The sequence below is a fragment of the Dendrobates tinctorius genome, unplaced genomic scaffold (genome assembly GCF_039654945.1).
Source record: "Dendrobates tinctorius isolate UK_male_01 unplaced genomic scaffold, ASM3965494v1 ptg000059l, whole genome shotgun sequence".
In the NCBI taxonomy this organism is placed as follows: domain Eukaryota; kingdom Metazoa; phylum Chordata; class Amphibia; order Anura; family Dendrobatidae; genus Dendrobates; species Dendrobates tinctorius.
Genome location: NW_027361727.1, coordinates 6,611,915 through 6,634,796, shown reverse-complemented (window position 1 = coordinate 6,634,796; position 22,882 = coordinate 6,611,915). Strand labels below are relative to the sequence as shown.

Below are 22,882 nucleotides of genomic sequence, written 5' to 3'. Positions count from 1 at the left end.
ATATATATATATATATATATATATATAGTTCATGGTATTTTAGGAAAGTGGTATTAGCCCTATAAATTCCATGGAGTTGCCCATAATGAACACAGGTTCTTGTGAGTTTGTGTGCTCGAGTGGCGCCCCATCTGTCGAAAACAAGTATAAATGGCTTGTAATGCTTGTGACTCTGGGGGATTGGCGCAGTTTTTCCATCATATCGGACTAGGTATAACATAGTCTAATATGGCCACATTTCGGGTGAATATCATGGCTGCCATACACTGAATTACCATGTGGTGGGCTAAACAAAGACCTCAAAAGTCAATCTTTCTTTATATAATCAATAATTACTCTCAAACATTATTCTCCCTATGATGGCTGCTTTGGGTGTCATTACTTTTTTAAACTCAACGGGCAACATTTACACACCGCAAGCAATTATGTACAGCGCTAAGGATTATGGAGGTGCAACATGGGCCACATAGATAATAAAGTAACCATGCATTGCTATTTTCTGTTCTTGCTTTGTGGCGATTCTCACAAAGGGCACAAGTGCATAAACGTGTCGTTAGGATATTGTTGCAGCCACACCTGTGGCATCGTGCCCCAAGGGAGTTCACCAGGCTCCAGCAGTGAGATCTTAGGGCTGCGCCAATTCCACAGTCATGTGGTCAGTCTAGCTGTGTCTCCTCCCGTGAAAACATCTTGAGTATATTGTTGTTCGGCCTGATTTATTTATTTATTCCAGAGGTTCATGGAGAGAGAAAACGTTAATTTTACTGTATCTGTTCTTCTATGTATCAGGAGCCACTTATTACAAGAACAGGACGAGTGTGGGCGGAAAATTGCTTAACACGGAAAGGAAAACTCTATAGTTGATGAATAACTTACAACATGCCAAGGTTAGAATCCAAGAAGTTTAGAAACTTTGATTTAGTTAACTTTCTTATAACTTTCTTCTCCATTCATAACCAATCCAAGATTCACAATTCTTTTAGTTTGCTGTTAAAGACAATGTGTTATAAGATTTTTATGTTAAATGTAGTTTTTTCTTGTTAATTTTTTTTTTTTTTAAATCATTTTTCAAATTGCTGTTAAAAAAATATCTTGCAATTTATTCCTACTAGTCATGAGCGAACATGCTTGGACAAGGTGTTATCCGAGCATGCTCATGTGCTAACAGAGTGTCTTTGACGTGCTCGAATAATATGTCAGAGTCCCCACAGCTGCATGTCTCATGGCCGTTAGACAGCTGCACCACAAGCAGAGATTGCCTCTGAGGGCTCATACTCACTTGCGAGAAACTTGCACAATTCTCGTGCGAGTCTCTCGCATGAAAACCCGGCACTGCCACCGGCACTCGGACCGTAGTGTGCAGTTACATGTATTTCTATGCAGCCGCACGCTCCGATCTGAGTGCCGGCGGCATTGCCAGGTTTTCATGCGAGAGATTCACACGAGAATTGTCTCTCGCAAGTGAGTATGAGCCCTAAAACAGGCAGTCCAGCATGTGGTGCTGCTGTCTAACAGTCATGAGACATGCAGCTGCGGCAGGGCCTGTTTTAGGCAAAGTGGGGCCCCAAATGCTGACATATTGCACATCAGTAAAGCATTTCGATTGTATTTACATGCACTGAGTTCAGGACGCTAAATGAGTGTGATCGACAATATTGAAGTTGTTCAACACTTGTTTCCCGGCCTCTTCCCACCGTCTGAGAAAGAATGATGGGAACAGAACGATCACTAATGGATCACTAAGGGTGTGTGCACACGTTGCGGTTTTTGCTGCGCATCCACAGCAGATTTGGTCCTGCGGATCCGCAGCAGTTTCCGCAGTTTACAGTACCATGTAAACCTATGGAAAACCAAATCCGTCGTGCACATGCTGCGGAAAATTCCGCGCAGATTTGCTGCGGTTTATTTTCCGCAGCATGTTATTTCTTTTTTGCGGAACTGCAGCTGCAGTGTACGTTCCGGGACATACAAATCAATCAATCTCTCTCTCATCCGCACTGCCAAACCGCACTAGAACCTGCATCAAATCCGTTGTACACATGCTAGGAATCCGCAGGAAAAATGCATGTGTTTTACCCTGCGGTTTCTGCCAAGAGATATGGATTCTTTGCAGAAAAAGTCGCAGACTAAACCGCAGCGTGTGCACAAACCCAAACAGATCACCATACAGAATCATGTTATCAGCAGCACATCTACAGTTTACACCCTAGTCCTCCATATAATATAATCTGCCCCATAGTCCTCCATATAGTATAATACACTCCTCAGTCCTCCACATAATATAATACACTCCTCAGTCCTCGATACAGTATAATACACTCCTCGTAGCCCTCCATATATTAAAATACACTGCTCAGTCCTCCATATAGTATAATACACTCCTCACAGTTCTCCATATAGTATAATGCACCGCCATAGTCACCCATGTAGTACAATTCACTTCCCATAGCACAATGCACCCCATAGTTCTTCATATAATGTATTCCCCATAGTCCTTGATACAGTATAATGCAGCCCACATATAGTATAATGCAGCCACCCCATAGAGCATAATGCAGCCACCCCACAGAGTATAATGCAGCCCTGCCATACAATATAATGTAACCCCCATAGAATATAATGCAGCCCCCCTTATAGTATAATGCAGCCACCCCTTAGAGAATAATGCAGCTACCCCAGAGTATAATGCAGCCACTCCATAGAATATAATGTAACCTCCCATAGAATATAATGCAGCCCCACCCCCATATAGTATAATACAGCCCCTGCATAGAATATATGACAACCCCCTCATAGGATATAATGCAGCCCCTTATATAGTATAATGTAGCCCCTCCATAGAAAACAATGTAGCCCTCCTCATATAGTATAATGCAGCCCCCATCAAATATAATAAATATAATACAGCCCCCATAGAATATACTGTAATGTAGCCCCAAATAGAATATAATACAGCCCTCCTCCCCATAGAATATAATGTAGCCCCCCATATTATATAACACAGCCCCCCTATAGAATATAATGTAAAATGTACTCCCCATGGTACATAACACAGCCGCATAGTATATAGCCCAGCACCACATGGTATATAGCCCAGCACCACATGGTATATACCCCAGCACCACACGGTATACAGCCCAGCCCACCATGGTATACAGCACAGCATGGTATATAGCCCACCATGGTATAATACAGCCTGTATACCATGCTGGGCTGTATACCATGGAGGGCTGTATAATACAGCTCACCATGGTATAATACAGCCCAGCATGGCATAATACAACCCAGCATGGTATATAGCCCCCCCCAGAATGGTATAATACTGCCCAGCATGGTATATAGCCCCCCCAGAATGGTATAATACAGTCCAGCATGGTATATAGCTCCCCCAGAATGGAATAATACAGCCCAGTATGGTATAATACAGCCCAGCATGGTATATAGCCCCCCCAGTATGGTATAATACAGCCCAGCATGGTATAATACAGCCCAGCATGGAATATAGCCCCCCCCAGAATGGAATAATAAAGACCAGTATGGTATAATACAGCCCAGCATGGTATATAGCCCCCCAGCATGGTATAATACAGCCCAGCATGGTATATAGCCCCCCCCAGCATGGTATATAGCCCTCCCCAGCATGGTATAATACAGCCCAGCATGGTATATAGTCCCCCAGAATGGTATAATACAGCCCAGCATGGTATATAGCCCCCCAGCATGGTATAATACAGCCCAGCATGGTATATAGCCCTCCCCAGCATGGTATAATACAGCCCAGCATGGTATATAGTCCCCCAGAATGGTATAATACAGCCCAGCATGGTATATAGCCCCCCCAGCATGGTATAATACAGCCCAGCATGGTATATAGTCCCCCAGAATGGTATAATACAGCCCAGCATGGTATATAGCCCCCCAGAATGGTATAATATAGCCCTGCAACGGTATAATACAGCCCAGCATGGTATATAGCCCCCCCAGAATGGTGTAATACAGCCCAGCATGGTATATAGCCCCCAGCATGGTATGATACAGCCCAGCATGGTATATAGCCCCCCCCAGAATGGTGTAATACAGCTCAGCATGGTATATAGCCCCCAGAACGGTGTAATACCTTCTCCTCGTGCCTGCGCTGCTGGCTGCTCCTTTCTCCTCCTGCTCTGTCTGGCACACAGTGAGAGCATGATGATGTCATCGCGCCCCCGCTGTGTCAGAGGCAGAGCGGGGAATGATGGGAGAGGGAGCATCAGCTGACACTCTCTCCTCCATCACTGCCTCCTTCAATGCGGCGGCGGCGGAAGTTGGCGCTGGGGGCAGACGGGCCCCCCTGCCTCACAGGGGCCCCATAGCGGCTGTGTGATGTGCCGCTGGCTGGGGGCCCCTGGAGGAGCGGGGGCCCTAGGCAGTTGCCTGGTCTGCCTGCCCCTAACGCCGGCCCTGAGCTGCGGGGACTCGAACATATTCCATATTATTCGAGCACACCGAAGACACTCGGTTAGCAGCCGAACATGCTCAGATAACACCTTGTCCAAGTATGTTCGCTGATCACTAATTGCTACTTTCTGTTATTCATATTAGCAGCTATAGACTGACTCAGAACCCTAGTTATCTACATTGAAGCATTATATGAATGGGTCGCCCTCGCACACCCAGGGCAGTGGGGTACTCGGTGCCGGGCCGGTGTCAAGGCGGGAATGTGTGTCACAGCAGCGGTGACCCGGTCCATGGCCCTGGGCGCCCAATATCAATGGCGGTGATGCTAATGGTGTTAAAGTTTATATGAATAGTTCGTGATGCCACCCGTGGTGTTTGGCAAGTAAGATGTTGAGCCAACGCTGCATGCAGATCCGCTGGGACTGATGGTGTGGTGCAGCAAAGATGGTGTAGCTCCCCACAGGTAGAGCTGTAGTCCCAGGGCAGTGTAGGTGCAATGGATGAGGAGAGGCGCAGAATGGTATGGAGGCTGGTACCCAGGTGTAGTGGTGCTGGAATAACTGGAGAACACCCGAGTATGCGGTTCCAAAGCTTTACTCACTGTTTGCAGTTCACACAACTGACTGCCTCCGTACTGTGTTCTCCAGGTCAGGGCTCCAGCCAACCTCCAGGCAGGATAGGATTCTCCCTTCCACACTCCGCCGACATGTACCTTACTGAACGACTCCTCCAATGCGCCTTTAGGTGCAAAGCACTCCAGTACTTTGTTACCCTGGAATGCCTCTCTCTAGGTGTTCCTAGTCTTTACTAGTATGACAGACAGCTGTAACCTGCTTCGGGGACTCCTCTCTGCGTCCTGGCTCTCTATTCAGTTGCTGTTGTGTCCCGAGTCTATGATGGGAGCAAGGCGTTAGCGGCTCACTACTCCTCCGGTGTCTGTTGCCGGACATAAAGATCCAATCAACCTCGGGGACCGGGCCCCGGCCTTTGCGCTCTCTGGACTGGAAGGGTTCTCTCTCTTTCTCAACCTGCTTCCCACCGTCCTTCTATTCTCCTTCGTTCCGATCTGTTCTATCTTTATTCTGGAAGGTTAGGTTATCAATCTTATCAGTCTCTTTCTCTGGTCTTTCTCGTGCCAGCAGCCCAGATCACTGGGACCTGCTGCAGCACGTCCCTCAGACACCCATCTTCTCTCTCCTAAGGCTGTGTGCACACGCTGCGGATTCCGCTGCGTTTCCGCAGCGGTTTTGGCCGCTGCGGACACGCAGCAGTTTTAGCTGCGTTGTACAGTACCATTCATTTGAATGGGAAAAAAAAAACGCTGTGCCGACGCTGCGGAAAAAAACGCTCGGATTTGCTGCAGTTTTGAATCTGCAGAAAGAATTGCATGTCAATTCTTTCTGCGGAAACCGCTGCGGGTTCTTATCTCCACCATTGTGGAGATAGTGAATCCGCAGGACCAAACCGCAGGCAAAACCGCAGATAATCCGCAGGTCTTTGGACCTGCGGATTATCTGCGGTTTTTGCAAAATCCGTGCGGATTAATCCGCAGCGGATTCCGCAGCGTGTGCACACGGTGCGGTTTCTGCTGCGTTTCCGCAGCGGTTTTGCCGCTGCAGAAACGCAGCAGTTCCGCTGACCAAGTACATTACAATGAAACCCTATGGGGTTTCAAAAACGCTGTGCTGACGGTGCGGTTTTTTCCGCGCGGTTTTGCTGCGGTTTACAAACCGCAGCATGTCAATTGTTTGTGCGGTTTCCGCAGCGGTTTCATACCTCTACCATAGTAGAGGTGTGAAACCGCAGGGCAAAACCGCAGACCAAAACGCAGGAAAACCGCAGGTCACTTTACCTGCGGTTTTACCTGCGTTTCCGCGCGGAAAAAACCGCAGCGGAATCCGCAACGTGTGAACATAGCCTAACCAACCGACTAGCTTCTAACTCTCACTCTTCCCACTCTTTTGTATCATCTCACTCCACCCGCCTCCCAGCACATCTCGTGTTACGAAGCAGGGTTCCACGAGGGGTGCTCTGCTAACCCCCCAGCCTGAAGCTGTTAGGTGGCCCCACTGAACTATCTTGTGTGTGGAATGCAGGTGTGGAGTGTGGTCAGGAGGTCCCACCTTACCTGGATGGTGGGGCACCACACCTTAGGAGAAGGTGCAGTACCTCTGTGGGGCGCCACATGAACATGCTCTAATCTTGCTAAATGTAGTTGAGAAGGAGGTGAGTTGTCATATCACCTATTGTGAATGGTGGATCTTGTGTTATCTACTGTATATAGAAGTGTTATCAGTCATTTTACAAGGGGAGGAGGTGAACTGTGATATCACGTATTGTGAATAGTTGATCCTGTGCTATCTACTGTATATAATGTTGTCATTCATTCTACAGGTGGAAGACATGAGCTATGACTTTGTGTATTGTGAATGGTGGATCCTGTGTTATCTACTGTATATAGAGGTGTTATCAGTCATTGTACAGGAGGAGGAGGAGGTGAGATGTGACATCTCTTATTAAGAATGGTGGATCCCGTGTTATCTACAGTATATAAAGGTGTTTACTTTCCTTTTAATCCTGTATTTGATGATAATGAGAGTTTGCAAAAGTCGTCTGTACAATTTTATATATAATACAGGGGCGGACATTACATTGGTGCAACTGCTCAGGGGCCTAAGAGTTAAGCATCTGGAACTGTGCATTGTGATAAACTATTGGACTGAAAAGGGCCTATATATTGTTCTTTCACTGGGGCCTCTTCTGTTTTTGTCCTCTCTGGCTCTAAAATTATGTTTCCACGTTCAGTATTTGCTGCATGTTGCATCCAGATGTTACAGCATAGTGGATGGGATTTTATGAAATCCCATCTCCACTATGCGTTCAAAGACGCAGGTGGCAGACCCGCGTATACGCACATGCGGCGCGTCTTTCTAGTCTCAGCAAAATAAATATCACTGTCCTATGTATAGGATGCGGTGAGTCCGCATGTGTTCAATGAACATATGTGGAATCACCGCGCATGCAAAAGCCGGCAGCGCTTTGGACGGAGCGCTGCTGTTACGGACCGTGGAAACATACCCTAAGGTGAGCTGCTGTCAGTCAGGACCGGGGGCACGGTTACACCAGCTGCTCTCTATACACAGAGCGGTGACTGAAACTGCGCAGGTGCTGCCCCTATAACTGAAACCTGAACGGTGTCGGGGGGGAAAAAAGTGCATTTCCTTCCGGCAGCGTGGCACTAAGTGCGGGCTGCGTGCAGTTTCAGAACGCTATTAACCTGCAGATTAACCCTATAGCAGCAGGTCAATAGAGATTTTTCATGTGATAGGTTTCCTTTAATATAAGTCATGTTCTATTAAATGTGATTTAAATCTTTAAATTGTCACAAGTATTTTATAAATAAAGTTTATTGAAAGGCGCACAGTATATGCGCACACACTAGTAGGCCTCATCTGGGTAGACTGGATAAACAAGAGTGAAGGAGTTGCCCTTAGCAACCAATCAGATCATTACTTTCATTTTCTTCCCTGGTGTTGAATAATCAAAGCTGAAATCTGATTGGCTACTCTATTATCTCAAAAATAAACTTGAATTTTTTTTTTTTTTATAAACTTTATTTGTTCCAGTAGACACTTTAATAATTTGTTAATTCTTTCACATGCTTAGGTAGGTACCTTAACATGAATAATATCAGATTATGGGAACAGCAGAATATTATGCGCTTGTGGACGTGCCCACATCTGTGTAAGGTCTTGCTTGACTTGATAAGCCGGGCCTCTGCCCTGTTCAGCATTCCAAAATTCATTATCAGTCATTAGGTGTCCCTCATCTCCAGGGGCACTCCCAGGTTTTCAGGATTGTCCCAGGAGATAATTGTGATCCATGATGGGGACTGTAGTGCTGCGTGGCAGTCTGACATGGTACAGGAAAGGCTTAGGCGGTGATCCCACCACCGTCATGGCTTCTATTTATAATGGAGCAACGATGCTGCGCTGTATGTGTCCTATGACAGATCTAAATGGTGTCTAATGGGCCCATTTTTGGCATGCTGCACTATCATGGTCACCAAAACTTACAGGAACCCCGATGGACGCTCATTGTGAAGTAACAGCTCAGATGTAAAAATAGCCTTAGATACAGTGTCTCAGCAGCCAGCATCACAAATGATGAGCTAGGATACACGTCAGTATAATGTGAAGCCAGCTGTAGACTTAAAGGAAATGTCCAGTGAAAACAAATTATTACGTGTCCACAGCATAGGTGATAACTTGTTGATTGTTGGGGGTCCGACCACTGGGACCAGCGTCAATCGGCAGAACAGGTCTCTTTTATTCCCAATAGAATGGAGGAGTAGTGCAGATGCTCAAACACCGCTCCATTCATGCTTTATGGGGCTGCCAAGAGCTGCACTCAGCTTTTTCCAGGAGCCCCATTAGAAATTAATGGAGCAGCAGGCGGGCGTCTGACCTGCTGCAACATCTTGGAATGAGTTGTCCATCGGGGATAAAAGTTTCCCGATCTGCTGAATGATGAGGGAGGGTCCCAGTCGTTGAATTTCCACTGATCATTAACTTATAAGATAGGTGATAATAACTTATTTATGTATGGGGGGGGGTCTCCCAACTTCCCCCTGACAAATGATGTAGGATCGGTCATGGTGAATTGCAACCCATTGGAGATAATCAAGTGCCATTTGTCGGTTCCTATAGCGGCATACTACCTGTCACTTTAACATCATTGCAAAAGTCATTACAGGTACTTACTACTTTGTCATTACTAAGGTCCCATTCAAATGTCCATTTTTTTATTGCTTATGTAAAAAATAACCAAACATTTTCATCAGTGTGCCAGATCCAATTTTATTGTTTGTATGTCAATTTTTTACTGCTAGCTTGGCAAAAAAATCCACGCTTCTCCTACCAATTAAGGAGTAAAAAACATGGTATCCGTGAGCGATCCATTTTTTTTATGCACCCAGTAATTTGAATGGGTGGGTTTAATCCATGATTTGGATCAAAATCGGACATGTCTCTGGTATTATTTTGCGGACGCTCAGAATACAAAAAACTACGAAAATGTGAACTGCCCCATAGACTATAATGGGTATGTGTTCTGTCTGAAAAACATGTGTCAAACAGGCTTTAGAAAGGGAATTTTGTGTTGACAGATTCCCTTTAAAAGATCCAGTGCTAAATTTGTAACTAATTACTATATAGAATAATTTGCAGTATTGGTCTCCTCATATAGAGTAAAAAGACCTTTTAGGCTTAAGGGACAAGATGCACCTGCAACCTCTGCTCTCCATGTTAATATTGCCCAGAGGGATGATGGGGAGGTACAATGTGGTGTGGTTTTCTGAAACTGTATCACACAACAAAGGTTTAAAGGAGGGGTGCTCGTCTTTTCTCCTGAGCACACCACTCTTCAACCTCCCAGCTTCCTTCTAGCCCTGGAAGCTATGCGCTCTTACAGATTGACCATTCAGACGAGAGGCATAGTCTGAACAGTGTGCGCTCCGATGCTGCTAGCAATGACAGTTTTACCTCTGCGCTAGGGTAGGGCCAGCGTTAGGGCCGGGCAAACTAGGCATTTGCCCAAGGGCCCCACCGCTAATAGCTACATGCAGTGATGTCGCTATGGGACCTGTGAGTTAGGGGGGCCCGATGCCAGCACCGGTGCGCCCCCCCCCCTGCGCCCAGCATCACACATTCAACTGTGGAAAGCAATGATTGAGGAGGAAGCATCCTCTCCCATCATTCCTCCTCTGCATCTAATGTCTGACGCAATGGGTGCAATGACGTTACTCCATTGCATCACGCTGTGCCGGTCAGTGGACCTGCTGAGGAGACGTGCTGCAGAGACTGGAGCAGTTGGGGAAAGGGGAAAGGTGACTGTTTTGTTTTTTTTAAAAACAGTGAGTACGTTACTTACTGGCCATTGTACTGGAGGAATATGGGGTGTGGATTATACTATATGGGGGCTATATTATGCTATATGGGGCTGCATTATACTATATTGGTGCTGCATTATACTATATGGCAGGGTTCCCCAACTCCAGTCCTCAAGACCCACTAACAGATCGTGTTTTCAGGATTTCCTTTGTATTGCACAGGTGATGCAATTATCACCTGAGCAATACTAAGGAAATCCTGAAGACATGATCTGTTGGTGGGCCTTGAGGACTGGAGTTGGGGACCCTTGCTATATGGGGCTGCATGATACTATATGGGGGCTGCATTATACTCACACCGGACTAAAGGGAGTGCATTATACAATATGTAATATATGGGTGCTGCATTATACTCTATCAACGACTATGGGGTGCATTATGCTGTATGGAGGACTATGGGAAATGCATTATACTATATGAAGGACTACGGAGCGCATTATACTATGGGGAGTGCATTGTACTATATGGAGGAATATGGGGTGCATTAAACTATATGGAGGACTGTAGGATGCATTATACTGTATGAAGGACTATGGGGAGTGTATTATACTATACGGAGAACTATGGGGTGTGTATTAAACTATATGTAGGACTATGTGGTGCATTATACTATGCGGAGGACTATGGGTGTATTATACTAAACAAGCAAAATGCTGCCTATTTATCAAGTGATTGGGTTGTTTATTCCGGAACAAAAATCATTGTTCTCAGCAGCACATCTCCGGTGTAAACTGCAGATATGCTGCTGATAACATGATACTGTATATGGACACATTGATCTACTAGCGATTGTTATGTGCCCATCATTCTTCCTTAGCCGGTGTGGAAACAAGCGTTGAACAACTTGAATGTTGTCGATCGCGCCCGTTTAACGGCCTGAACTCGGGGCATGTAAATATAACTGAAATGTTTCTGTGTGATGGTGCAATTTGTGAGCATTTGGGGTCCAACATTAACTTTTGTAAGAGCCGCTGCTCGAATCACCTGATAATGGCTCATCATCCCACTAAACAAAATGATCTGATGACTGAAGGACCCCATGCACATTAGATGGTTAGAAGATCCATTCAAAAAAGTTGGTCTCAACTGACTTTTATCTAATGTGTAAGGTTACAAAACTTAGGTAGTAAAGATCAAACTTCATCCGGTGACCTGAGATAAAATATACATGAACGCACATCCGTCACTGTGTCTCCTGCACCCGCCCAGATTAAACGCGTTTCGGCATGTGTATGGGCAAACCCAAATATAAACACAATAGATTTAAGTAATTGCCCGGACGATTATACGGGGTAATGACTATCACATGGAAATAAACTCCTGCATTGTTGCTGGCAGTTGATACTAGACATCCCCTCTGGTTCTTGATTTTTGCTATGCCTCTGGGACTGAAGGGGTTAACGGGGTGCCAGGCGTGATTAACTAGTGATGAATTATAAAAATGTTTCAATGTACAATAAAAAAAACCTGCATGTTTTACAGACAGGGCAGAAATTTGGGATCAAAGAAATACAAATATCTGACCTGCGACACAATTCTTAGATTATGAATAAATTGTATTTCGCCCTATAGTAGACCCCGCACAGCCTCCAGGGATCGCGTCGTTGCCCCCACAGGTCATCACTACTTGTTACCTATATTTATCAGGGAATACTCAGAGGATATTCGGTTGCAGTAGGAAATTACTCAGAATTAGTCACAATTCAACGAGGGAAATGGAAACACATCAGAATTTGTGGTTATTAAAGCGCAAAAACAGAAAGAGACTAAAAAAAATAATCCTGCAGATCCGAATCAGAGCGGTCATCGCTGGGGATCGTCCTGTTGTGACCTGGTAGTAATAGTCAACGTCATGCCGGGTGAGCGGAGAAACCAGCTGTATCTAAGCCTGTCCTGTGTGATGCCAGCTGCTGACCTATTGTATCTAAGCCTATGATGTGTGATACCGGCTGCTGAGCTATTGTATCTAAGCCTATCATGTGTGATACCGGCTGCTGAGCTATTGTATCTAAGCCTATGATGTGTGATACCGGCTGCTGAGCTATTGTATCTAAGCCTATGATGTGTGATACCGGCTGCTGAGCTATTGTATCTAAGCCTATCATGTGTGATACCGGCTGCTGAGCTATTGCATCTAAGCCTGGCATGTGTGATACTGGCTGCTGACCTATTGTATCTAAGCCTATGATGTGTGATACCGGCTGCTGAGCTATTGTATCTAAGCCTATCATGTGTGATACCGGCTGCTGAGCTATTGTATCTAAGCCTATCATGTGTGATACCGGCTGCTGAGCTATTGTATCTAAGCCTATGATGTGTGATACCGGCTGCTGAGCTATTGTATCTAAGCCTGGCATGTGTGATACCGGCTGCTGAGCTATTGTATCTAAGCCTATGATGTGTGATACCGGCTGCTGAGCTATTGTATCTAAGCCTATCATGTGTGATACCGGCTGCTGAGCTATTGCATCTAAGCCTGGCATGTGTGATACTGGCTGCTGACCTATTGTATCTAAGCCTATGATGTGTGATACCGGCTGCTGAGCTATTGTATCTAAGCCTATCATGTGTGATACCGGCTGCTGAGCTATTGTATCTAAGCCTATCATGTGTGATACCGGCTGCTGAGCTATTGTATCTAAGCCTATGATGTGTGATACCGGCTGCTGAGCTATTGTATCTAAGCCTGGCATGTGTGATACCGGCTGCTGAGCTATTGTATCTAAGCCTGGCATGTGTGATACCGGCTGCTGAACTATTGCATCTAAGCCTATGATGTGTGATACCGGCTGCTGAGCTATTGTATCTAAGCCTGGCATGTGTGATACCGGCTGCTGAGCTATTGTATCTAAGCCTGGCATGTGTGATACCGGCTGCTGAGCTATTGTATCTAAGCCTATGATGTGTGATACCGGCTGCTGAGCTATTGTATCTAAGCCTGGCATGTGTGATACCGGCTGCTGAGCTATTGCATATAAGCCTATGATGTGTGATACTGGCTGCTGAGCTATTGTATCTAAGCCTGGCATGTGTGATACTGGCTGCTGAGCTATTGTATCTAAGCCTATGATGTGTGATACCGGCTGCTGAGCTATTGTATCTAAGCCTGGCATGTGTGATACGGCTGCTGCACTATTGCATCTAAGCCTATGATGGGTGATACTGGCTGCTGAGCTATTGTATCTAAGTCTGGCATGTGTGATACCGGCTGCTGAGCTATTGTATCTAAGCCTGGCATGTGTGATACTGGCTGCTGAGCTATTGCATCTAAGCCTATGATGTGTGATACCGGCTGCTGAGCTATTGTATCTAAGCCTGGCATGTGTGACACCGGCTGCTGAGCTATTGTATCTAAGCCTGGCATGTGTGATACCGGCTGCTGAGCTATTGTATCTAAGCCTGGCATGTGTGATACCAGCTGCTGAGCTATTGTATCTAAGCCTGGCATGTGTGATACCGGCTGCTGAGCTATTGCATCTAAGCCTATCATATGTGATACTGGCTGCTGAGCTATTGTATCTAAGCCTGGCATGTGTGATACCAGCTGCTGAGCTATTGTATCTAAGCCTATGATGTGTGATACCGGCTGCTGAGCTATTGTATCTAAGCCTGGCATGTGTGATACTGGCTGCTGAACTATTGCATCTAAGCCTATGATGTGTGATACCGGCTTCTGAGCTATTGTATCTAAGCCTGGCATGTGTGATACCGGCTGCTGAGCTATTGCATCTAAGCCTATGATGTGTGATACAGGCTGCTGAGCTATTGTATCTAAGCCTATCATGTGTGATACTGGCTGCTGAGCTATTGTATCTACGCCTATCGTGTGTGATACTGGCTGCTGAGCTATTGTATCTACGCCTATCATGTGTGATACTGGCTGCTGAGCTATTGTATCTAAGCCTATCATGTGTGATACTGGCTGCTGAGCTATTGTATCTAAGCCTATCATGTGTGATACTGGCTGCTGAGCTATTGTATCTAAGCCTATCATGTGTGATACTGGCTGCTGAGCTATTGTATCTAAGCCTATCATGTGTGAGTGTGGTACCGGCTGCTGAGCCATTGTATCTAAGCCTATGATGTGTGATACTGGCTGCTGAGCTATTGTATCTAAGCCTATGATGTGTGATACCGGCTGCTGAGCTATTGTATCTAAGCCTATGATGTGTGATACTGGCTGCTGAGCTATTGTATCTACACCTATGATGTGTGATACCGGCTGCTGAGCTATTGTATCTAAGCCTATGATGTGTGATACCGGCTGCTGAGCTATTGTATCTATGCCTATCATGTGTGATACTGGCTGCTGAGCTATTGTATCTAAGCCTATCATGTGTGATACTGGCTGCTGAGCTATTGTATCTACGCCTATCATGTGTGATACTGGCTGCTGAGCTATTGTATCTAAGCCTATCATGTGTGATACTGGCTGCTGAGCTATTGTATCTAAGCCTATCATGTGTGATACTGGCTGCTGAGCTATTGTATCTAAGCCTATCATGTGTGATACTGGCTGCTGAGCTATTGTATCTAAGCCTATCATGTGTGATACTGGCTGCTGAGCTATTGTATCTAAGCCTATCATGTGTGATACCGGCTGCTGAGCTATTGTATCTAAGCCTATGATGTGTGAAAGCGGCTGCTGAGCTATTGTATCTAAGCCTATCATGTGTGAGTGTGGTACCGGCTGCTGAGCCATTGTATCTAAGCCTATGATGTGTGATACTGGCTGCTGAGCTATTGTATCTAAGCCTATGATGTGTGATACCGGCTGCTGAGCTATTGTATCTAAGCCTATGATGTGTGAAAGCGGCTGCTGAGCTATTGTATCTAAGCCTATCATGTGTGAGTGTGGTACCGGCTGCTGAGCCATTGTATCTAAGCCTATGATGTGTGATACTGGCTGCTGAGCTATTGTATCTAAGCCTATGATGTGTGATACCGGCTGCTGAGCTATTGTATCTAAGCCTATGATGTGTGATACCGGCTGCTGAGCTATTGTATCTAAGCCTATCATGTGTGAGTGTGATACTGGCTGCTGAGCTACATGTCTCAAGTTATAATGTGTGAACTATCTGTTGAACTGCTGTAGCTAAGTCTTTTATGAGTGTGATATTGTCGGCTGAGAGTCTGTATCTAAGCATATCATGTGTGACACTGTCTGCCAAGCTGCAGTATCTAAGCTCCTAATGTGTGATACAGACTACTGAGCAGAGGTATCTAAGCCTGTGATCCAGTGTCAGAGATCAGTCAGTCTTTCACCCCCTGGCTGACATTAGCATTTATACCGGCAGTGTCACAGACATGTCAGGATGGGGACATCCTCTGTGACAGCTCAGGTCTGCTGGGAGGTGTCACTGCAGTCCCTGACAGCAGCTTGCTGAGTGGGCGGATCCTGTGAGCTGTCAGTCACCCCGGCAGGACACGCCCTTCCCACGGCCCAGCGCTGAGTGGGCGGATCCTGTGAGCTGTCAGTCACCCCGGCAGGACACGCCCTTCCCACGGCCCAGCGCTGAGTGGGCGGATCCTGTGAGCTGTCAGTCACCCCGGCAGGACACGCCCTTTGCACTCTGTCCCTGGAGTTCCAGCAATGTGAGCGGAGCTGTCAGACTGCCTGCACTGCCTGCTGGAGATCTGTCCCCCTCTGCGCTGACACTATGACCCCCTGCTGAGCCCCCTGCGCCCCCTTGTTATGGGGCTCTGCACTCATCTCATGGTAAGGACCTGCGGATCTCTCAGCTTGTCTGTCCTGTTCCTGTGTAGTTAGAGACAAGTCCTGGATGTGACAGCGAGTGACAGAGCCAACAGGAGGCACTGACCTCCCATACAGCTCAGAAGTCCTGTCCTAGCCTCTATCCCTATGTTATAGCAGCTGTGTTATAATGTTCACTTTGTAAGATCACTAAGTTATAGCACCCAGGTTATAGAATCCATTGTGTAAGATCATTACATCCTATGCCTATGTTATAACAGTTAGGTTATAATGTACACTGTATGATCACTACATCCTATCCCTAAGTTATAGCAGCTAGATTATAGAATACATTGTGTAAGATCATTACATCCTATGCCTATGTTATAGCAGCTAGGTTATAATGTACTTTGTGTATGATCACTACATCCTATGCCTATGTTATAGCAGCTAGGTTATAGAATACATTGTGTAAGATCATTACATCCTATGCCTATGTTATAGCAGCTATCTTATAATGTACTTTGTGTATGATCACTACATCCTGTCCCTATGTTATAGCAGCTAGGTTATAATGTACACTGTGTATGATCACTACATACTATGCCTATGTTATAGCAGCTAGGTTATAGAATACATTGTGTAAGATCTTTACATCCTATGCCTATGTTATAGCAGCTATCTTATAATGTACTTTGTGTATGATCACTACATCCTGTCCCTATGTTATAGCAGCCAGGTTATAATGTATATTGTGTAAGATCATTACATCCTATCCCTATGTTATAACAGTTAGGTTATAATGTACACTATGTAAGATCACTACATCCTATGTTATAGCAGCTAGGTTATAATGTACTTTGTGTATGATCACTACATCCTAAACCTATGTTATAGCAGCTAGGTTATAGAATAGACTGTGTCAAATTACTGCATCCTATCCCTGTGTTATATCAGCTAGGTTGTAGAATACATTGTGTGAAATCATTATTACATCCTAACCCTATGTTATAGCAGCTAGGTTATAAAAATACATTCTGCGAGGTCTTTACATCATTTCCCTATGTTATAGCAGCTGTGTTATAATATACATTGTGTAAGGTAAGACTTATTACATCCTATCAGTAGGTTATAGCAGCTATGCTATAATGTATATTGTGTAAGGTCATTACATCCTAATCCTATGTTATAGCAGCTAGGTTATGAAATACATCCCTCAAGGTCTTTACATCCTTTCCTTATGTTATAGCAGCTATGTTATAATGTATACTATTTAAGATCTCCACATCCTAACCCTATGTAATAGCAGCTATATTATAATGTATTTTGTGTAAGGTCATTATTTCCTATCCCTTTGTTTTAGCAGCCTGTGTTATAATATACATTGTTTTGGGTCATTACAGTATCCCTCTGTTATAGCAGCTGTCATATATAGTAATCTTTACCCCCTTAAACCTATGTCATAGCAGCTATTCTTTATGTATGGTCATCATCATTACAAATGAAAACCCATGTTATAGCAGCTATGTTATCATAGTAAGCCTATGATATTGCAGCTATTATATATGGTCCTCGTCACATATTAAACCCATGTTACAGCAGCTATAGAATAAAATTGATTATTTACTTTTTCATTATTACCCAACCCTCTGATATAGAAGCTAAAATATATATTTTCTCAATAAACCTATGTTATATCAGCTATCTTAGAAGCCATTGTAACCCTATGAGTTGACAGCTATGTTATACACGGTCATGATTAGCCATTAAACCCATGTTATAGCAGCTACTGTATGTGATCGTCATATATTAATGATGTAGAGACTCATTATAACCCATCCTTATGATATAAAGTGTAAGTCATAGGTTATGTGTGGTCATCACTGCACGTTAAAGCCGTGCTCTGGCGCTGCTGTATGATTATGGAGCATTATTAGTGCATCTGTTATATTATTAAATATTTACAGACGCTGTAACCCTATGTCATAGCAGGTGTGTTATAATATTAGGTTGCTCTATAGGGTCATTGCTGGGGCACATAAGTCACTGCATTCCTACACTTATTGCACAGCACTCGTGTTGTATGTTATTGTGGATTCTGAGCCTATGTTATAGCAGCTATCTTGAGATATATATAAATATACTGTATATGTACATAGTTATATAATGTTGTTGCATCCTAGTTCTCTGTGATACATTGTTAGGGATGGGTGGAAGGGGGCATTCATAATGGGATCTGTATCAGATATAGGGACTGTGATTGGAGCCTCATTTAAAGGGGCTGTATACTCCTTGTCCTGTCGGTCACTATATGCATCACTTAGATTGTAAGCTCTGGGGCTTCGGCTCTTTACTGCTTTTATATCCATAGTACGTGTATTATTTTCTGCAGCTACATAGACACAACTGAATACAGACTGCCATAAACGGCAGCAGTATGTCTGGTGCTGACCTATCTGCACGGTATGGTGGTGGGGGATTTAAATTCCTTGCATCTCTCTACAAGTCTCTTATGGGATCACTTCTGCATGTAAAGGGAAAGATTTTGATAAGAGGGTATAAGGCTGTGTGCCCACGTTGCGGATTATAAGGGTTTTTGCCGCGTTTTTTCGCCGTTAAAACGCTTACATAACGCAACCCATTGAATTCAATGGCATTCCGCAATGCTGTGCTAATGCTGTGTATTTTTCTGCAGCGGAATCGCATTGCGGAAGAATACGCAGCATGCTCATTCTTTGTGCAGAATCGCAGCGATTACGCACACATAGGAATGCATTGTTCCGCTTTGCTTCCCGCATGTGGCTGTGCCCACCATGCACAAAGTAAGCGGATCATGTGTGGATGGTACCCACGGTCCGGAGGAGAGGAGACTGTCCTCCAGGCCCTGGGTACCATATCCCTGTAAAAATAGAATTAAAATAAAACAGTGATATTCTCACCTTCCGGCGTTCCCCGCACCCATCGCGGTCCTTACCGATGCTCCCGGCAACTCCCGTTCCCAGCGATGCCTTGCGACAATGACCTGTGATGACGTAGCGGTCTCGCGTGATGCTACGTCATCTGGGGTCATTGTCGCAAGGCATCGCTGGGAACGGGAGTTGCCGGGAGCATCGCTAAGGACCGCGATGGGTGCGGGGGATGCCGGAAGGTGAGAATATCACGATTTTTTTAAAATTATTTTTAACATTAGATCTTTTTACTACTGATGCCGCATAGGCAGCCTCAATAGTAAAAAGTTGGTCACACTTGTCAGACACTATGTTTGACGAGTGCGACCAACCTGTCAATCAGTTCTCCAAGCGATGCTACAGATCGCTTGGGAAATGCTAGTGTTTAACTGGAATACGCATGCGAATTCCGCATGCGTGTTTCCCGCGGCAAGGAGTTGCGGAATTGCCACGGAAATTTCCGTGTGCACATAGCCTAAAAGGGAACCGTTACATATGCAACTCCCTAATATGTGACCACAGAAGAAGGAAGACTCGGAGTTCTGTTCGGTGTAATGGATCTGCAGCTGGAGCCTTGTTGCTGAGACATGCTCGAAAGACTATCCCAAACTTGTCAGCAGCCGCCGTGTTTGTAGGATCTGGTTCCCAGGTGTCATTCAGATCCTGATAAATCATTCATTAATTGTATTTGTGGATTTAACACTCTCCAGGTTGCACAACTCTGTCTGAGCTCATTGAACAACCGCGGTGATGTCATTGATTGCTATCTGCTCTGATCTCATTGATTGACCGTTGTGATGTCAGTGTTGAATTGCTCTGATATAATTGACCGCTCTAAAGTCCAGGGTCGCCCGACTGTTTTCTCCACGTCTGAGAAAATCGGTCCAATTGTGCTAATCACACTCTAATTTGATCAGAGTAAGGCTAGTTTCACACTAGCGCTTTTGAGCGCAGCGACGGCCTGCGCACAGCCGCCGCTAAGCCCCGCCCCCTGCCGCGCCTCCGCCGGTAGCTCCGCCTACCGTCGCATGATGCTGCATGCGTCCTGCGTCCCCTATCTTTATCACTGGGGGCGCAGGCCGTGCGCAGTATGCGTTTGGCGGCGCATGCGTCCTTTTGACGGTGCGCCGACCTGCGCCAAACGCAACCTGCTGCAGTTTGGTTGCGCTCGGCGCACCGTCAAAAAGGCGCATGCGCCGCCAAACGCATACTGCGCACGGCCTGCGCCCCCAGTGAGAAAGATAGGGGACGCAGGACGCATGCAACATCATGCGCCAGTAGGCGGAGCTACCGGCGGAGGCGCGGCTTAGCGGCGGCCGTGCGCAGGCCGTCGCTGCGCTCAAAAGCGCTAGTTTGAAACTAGCCTAAGATCCAATTTTACCATATGTGGAGAGAGAAAACAAAATTCACCACCTCTATAATGTCAGTCTGTGAAAATCACACCCCACTCGGATGTCATCCAAGTGTGCTCCAATTTTTTACATGGACCCATAGAGTTGAATGGGCGAGTGATGTCCGATTCTCAGAGGCCAATAGTGCATACTGCGATTTTTTTTTTTTTTTTTCCTTGGACCGAGATAAAAATCGGACATGTCCACAGCCCCATAAAATAACATGGGGTGAGTACTATCTGTCCAAGCCACGGATAACATTCGTCCAAGTTATACGGTTATCTGCACGAGCCCTCTGGGTGAATGCACACCATGCGTATTCAGTGTGGATTTTCAGCATGGATTTGCATTCATTACATCCCTACTATTACAACGTACCAGCAAAGCAAAGGTGGTTTCACACAACCAACATCCATAGCATGGACCTCAATCTCTGGGCCCGCAGCGGATCTTCATGAGTCGAATTCAACAGCCTCATAGTCATATTATGTGTGAAACTGTACTCAATAACATTTCAAAAATCTCGCTATGAAATCCGCAGCATGTCAACTCCTTCATTGTGAATTTCTCCCTTTGCAATACATGGAATGAAACTTGGAACAAAATCAAAATGTAACACCCATAAAGTTTGGTGCATTTGTTGATGCAGTTTTCAGTGCCGATTTGGTGCATAAAATCCCGAGCAAAACTTTTTGTGTGCTTTTACTTTAAGGGACTGCTGTGATCTCCATGACTGACTGCTCTAGCCTGTTCTTATTCAGTGACTTCTTCTTTTCTTATGGCGAGATTGCTCTAATTTTATTGACTGACTACGGTGATGTCATTGATTGATTGGTGTGATGTTATTAGGAAACAGATGCAGTGCCATTGAGTAACTGCTCTAATGTCATTCTGTGATCACTTTGATCTCATTGGTTGTTTGTTTTGAGATCAATGAGAACCTGCTCTGATGTCATTGAGTACTGCTCCAATATTGTGGCGTGACTGAAGTGATGTAATTGAGCAACTGCTGTGATGTTGTCACTATTATTATTATTTATCCCATTTTTTCTGATTTTGGGGTTGATCGCGTCCAGTTTTGCACACCTCTTTTCCTCCTTTTTCATGCTGTCACTAGTGTGTCACAGACTCCTGGGAGATCTGGGGTTAGAAGATCACTATGTATTGTGAATTGCAGATTTTCCTTTAGTCTGTGTGTTTGTGTCCCATATTTAATAGATTTGGTTTCCCTTGGTTCTGAAGAGCTTAATGACACTTTCTATGCTGGTCAGAAACATGCATTTTCATTTCAGCTGCTTCTTATCTGGACATTTCCTCTCCCTATAAAACCTGGCCAGACTTTCTCTTCCTTGCTAGTGAAAGCTTTGCTTCCTAACTTCTTGGAGATGCTGTGCTGAATTGGAGATCATTGTTGCTACTGAAGATTGTTGCAGGCTGTTTTTGGGTGTATGCGTTCTTCATTGTCCTATTCCCATTTGGTTGGTACACTCCTATCTCTCCCTATATACTTCTCTACGTTTGTGTGTTTTTTGCTTTTTGTTATCCCTGTCTGTCTTATGTGTTAATACACCAGCATTTCTGTCCTGGACCTCGTGGGGAAAGGAGAGGGGACAGCTTAGGGAATAACAGGAAAACAGTAAGGCTGTTGGCCCAAACCTTCTCACCTTTAGAGGTACCTTTGGGAGCAGGGATAGTTAGGGCCCTAGTTCTAGGGACGGAACACTCACAGCATGACAGATGTCAGTAAACAATTGATAAAGTCTCATTTAATAAGTCCTGAGATGTCACTAAGTGACTGATTTGATCTCATTGAATTAATTCTCCGATCTTATTGAATGATTAGATGGTGGCCCGATTCTATCGCATCGGGTATTCTAGAGTCTCTGTTAAAGTAAAAAATAGTTATATACTCACCTTCCGACGGCCCCCGGACTCTTTCTCTCCTCTCCATGCTCCCGGCATCTTCCGGTCCCAGTAATGCTTTGCGCGAAACACCGCTGATGACGTCGCACTCACGTGAGAGTGACGTCATCTCCAGCCCTTCTCGCTAACCATTACTGGGACTGGAAGATGCCGGGAACGTGGTGAGAGGCGGGACAGAGTCCAGGGGCCATCGGAAGGTGAGTATATATTTTTTATTTTAACAGAGACTCTAGAATACCTGATGCGATAGAATCGGGCCACCATCTAGTGTATTATACTCCTGTTACACCCGGAGCTGCTGTCACTGTTCTGCTCTTACCTAATGTATTGTACTCCAGTTACAGCCAGAGCTGCAGTCATTGTTCTGCTGTTACCTAATGTATTGTACTCCAGTTACACCCAGAGCTGCTGTCACTGTTCTGCTGTTATCTAATGTATTGTACTCCAGTTACTCCCAGAGCTGCAGTTATTGTTCTGCTTTTACCTAATGTATTGTAGTCCAGTTACACCCAGAGCTGCAGTCACCGTTCTGCTCTTA

At 45.2% G+C, this 22,882-nt stretch overlaps 1 protein-coding gene across 6 annotated transcripts in view; it reads left to right on the top strand.

Annotated features, from left to right (window-relative positions):
- The window catches only part of MICAL2 (microtubule associated monooxygenase, calponin and LIM domain containing 2), a 318,733-nt gene that overhangs the window by 5,777 nt on the left and 290,074 nt on the right, over nucleotides 1–22,882 (top strand). For 5 of the 6 annotated variants that reach the window (XM_073578366.1, XM_073578365.1, XM_073578369.1 and 2 more), the window contains exon 1: nucleotides 15,962–16,106. The gene's annotated coding sequence lies outside the window, so the exon portion shown is untranslated. Of the gene's footprint in view, nucleotides 1–789; nucleotides 888–6,831; nucleotides 6,934–15,961; nucleotides 16,107–22,882 lie in introns of those variants that run through there. The other variant, XM_073578364.1, reaches the window with a different exon arrangement.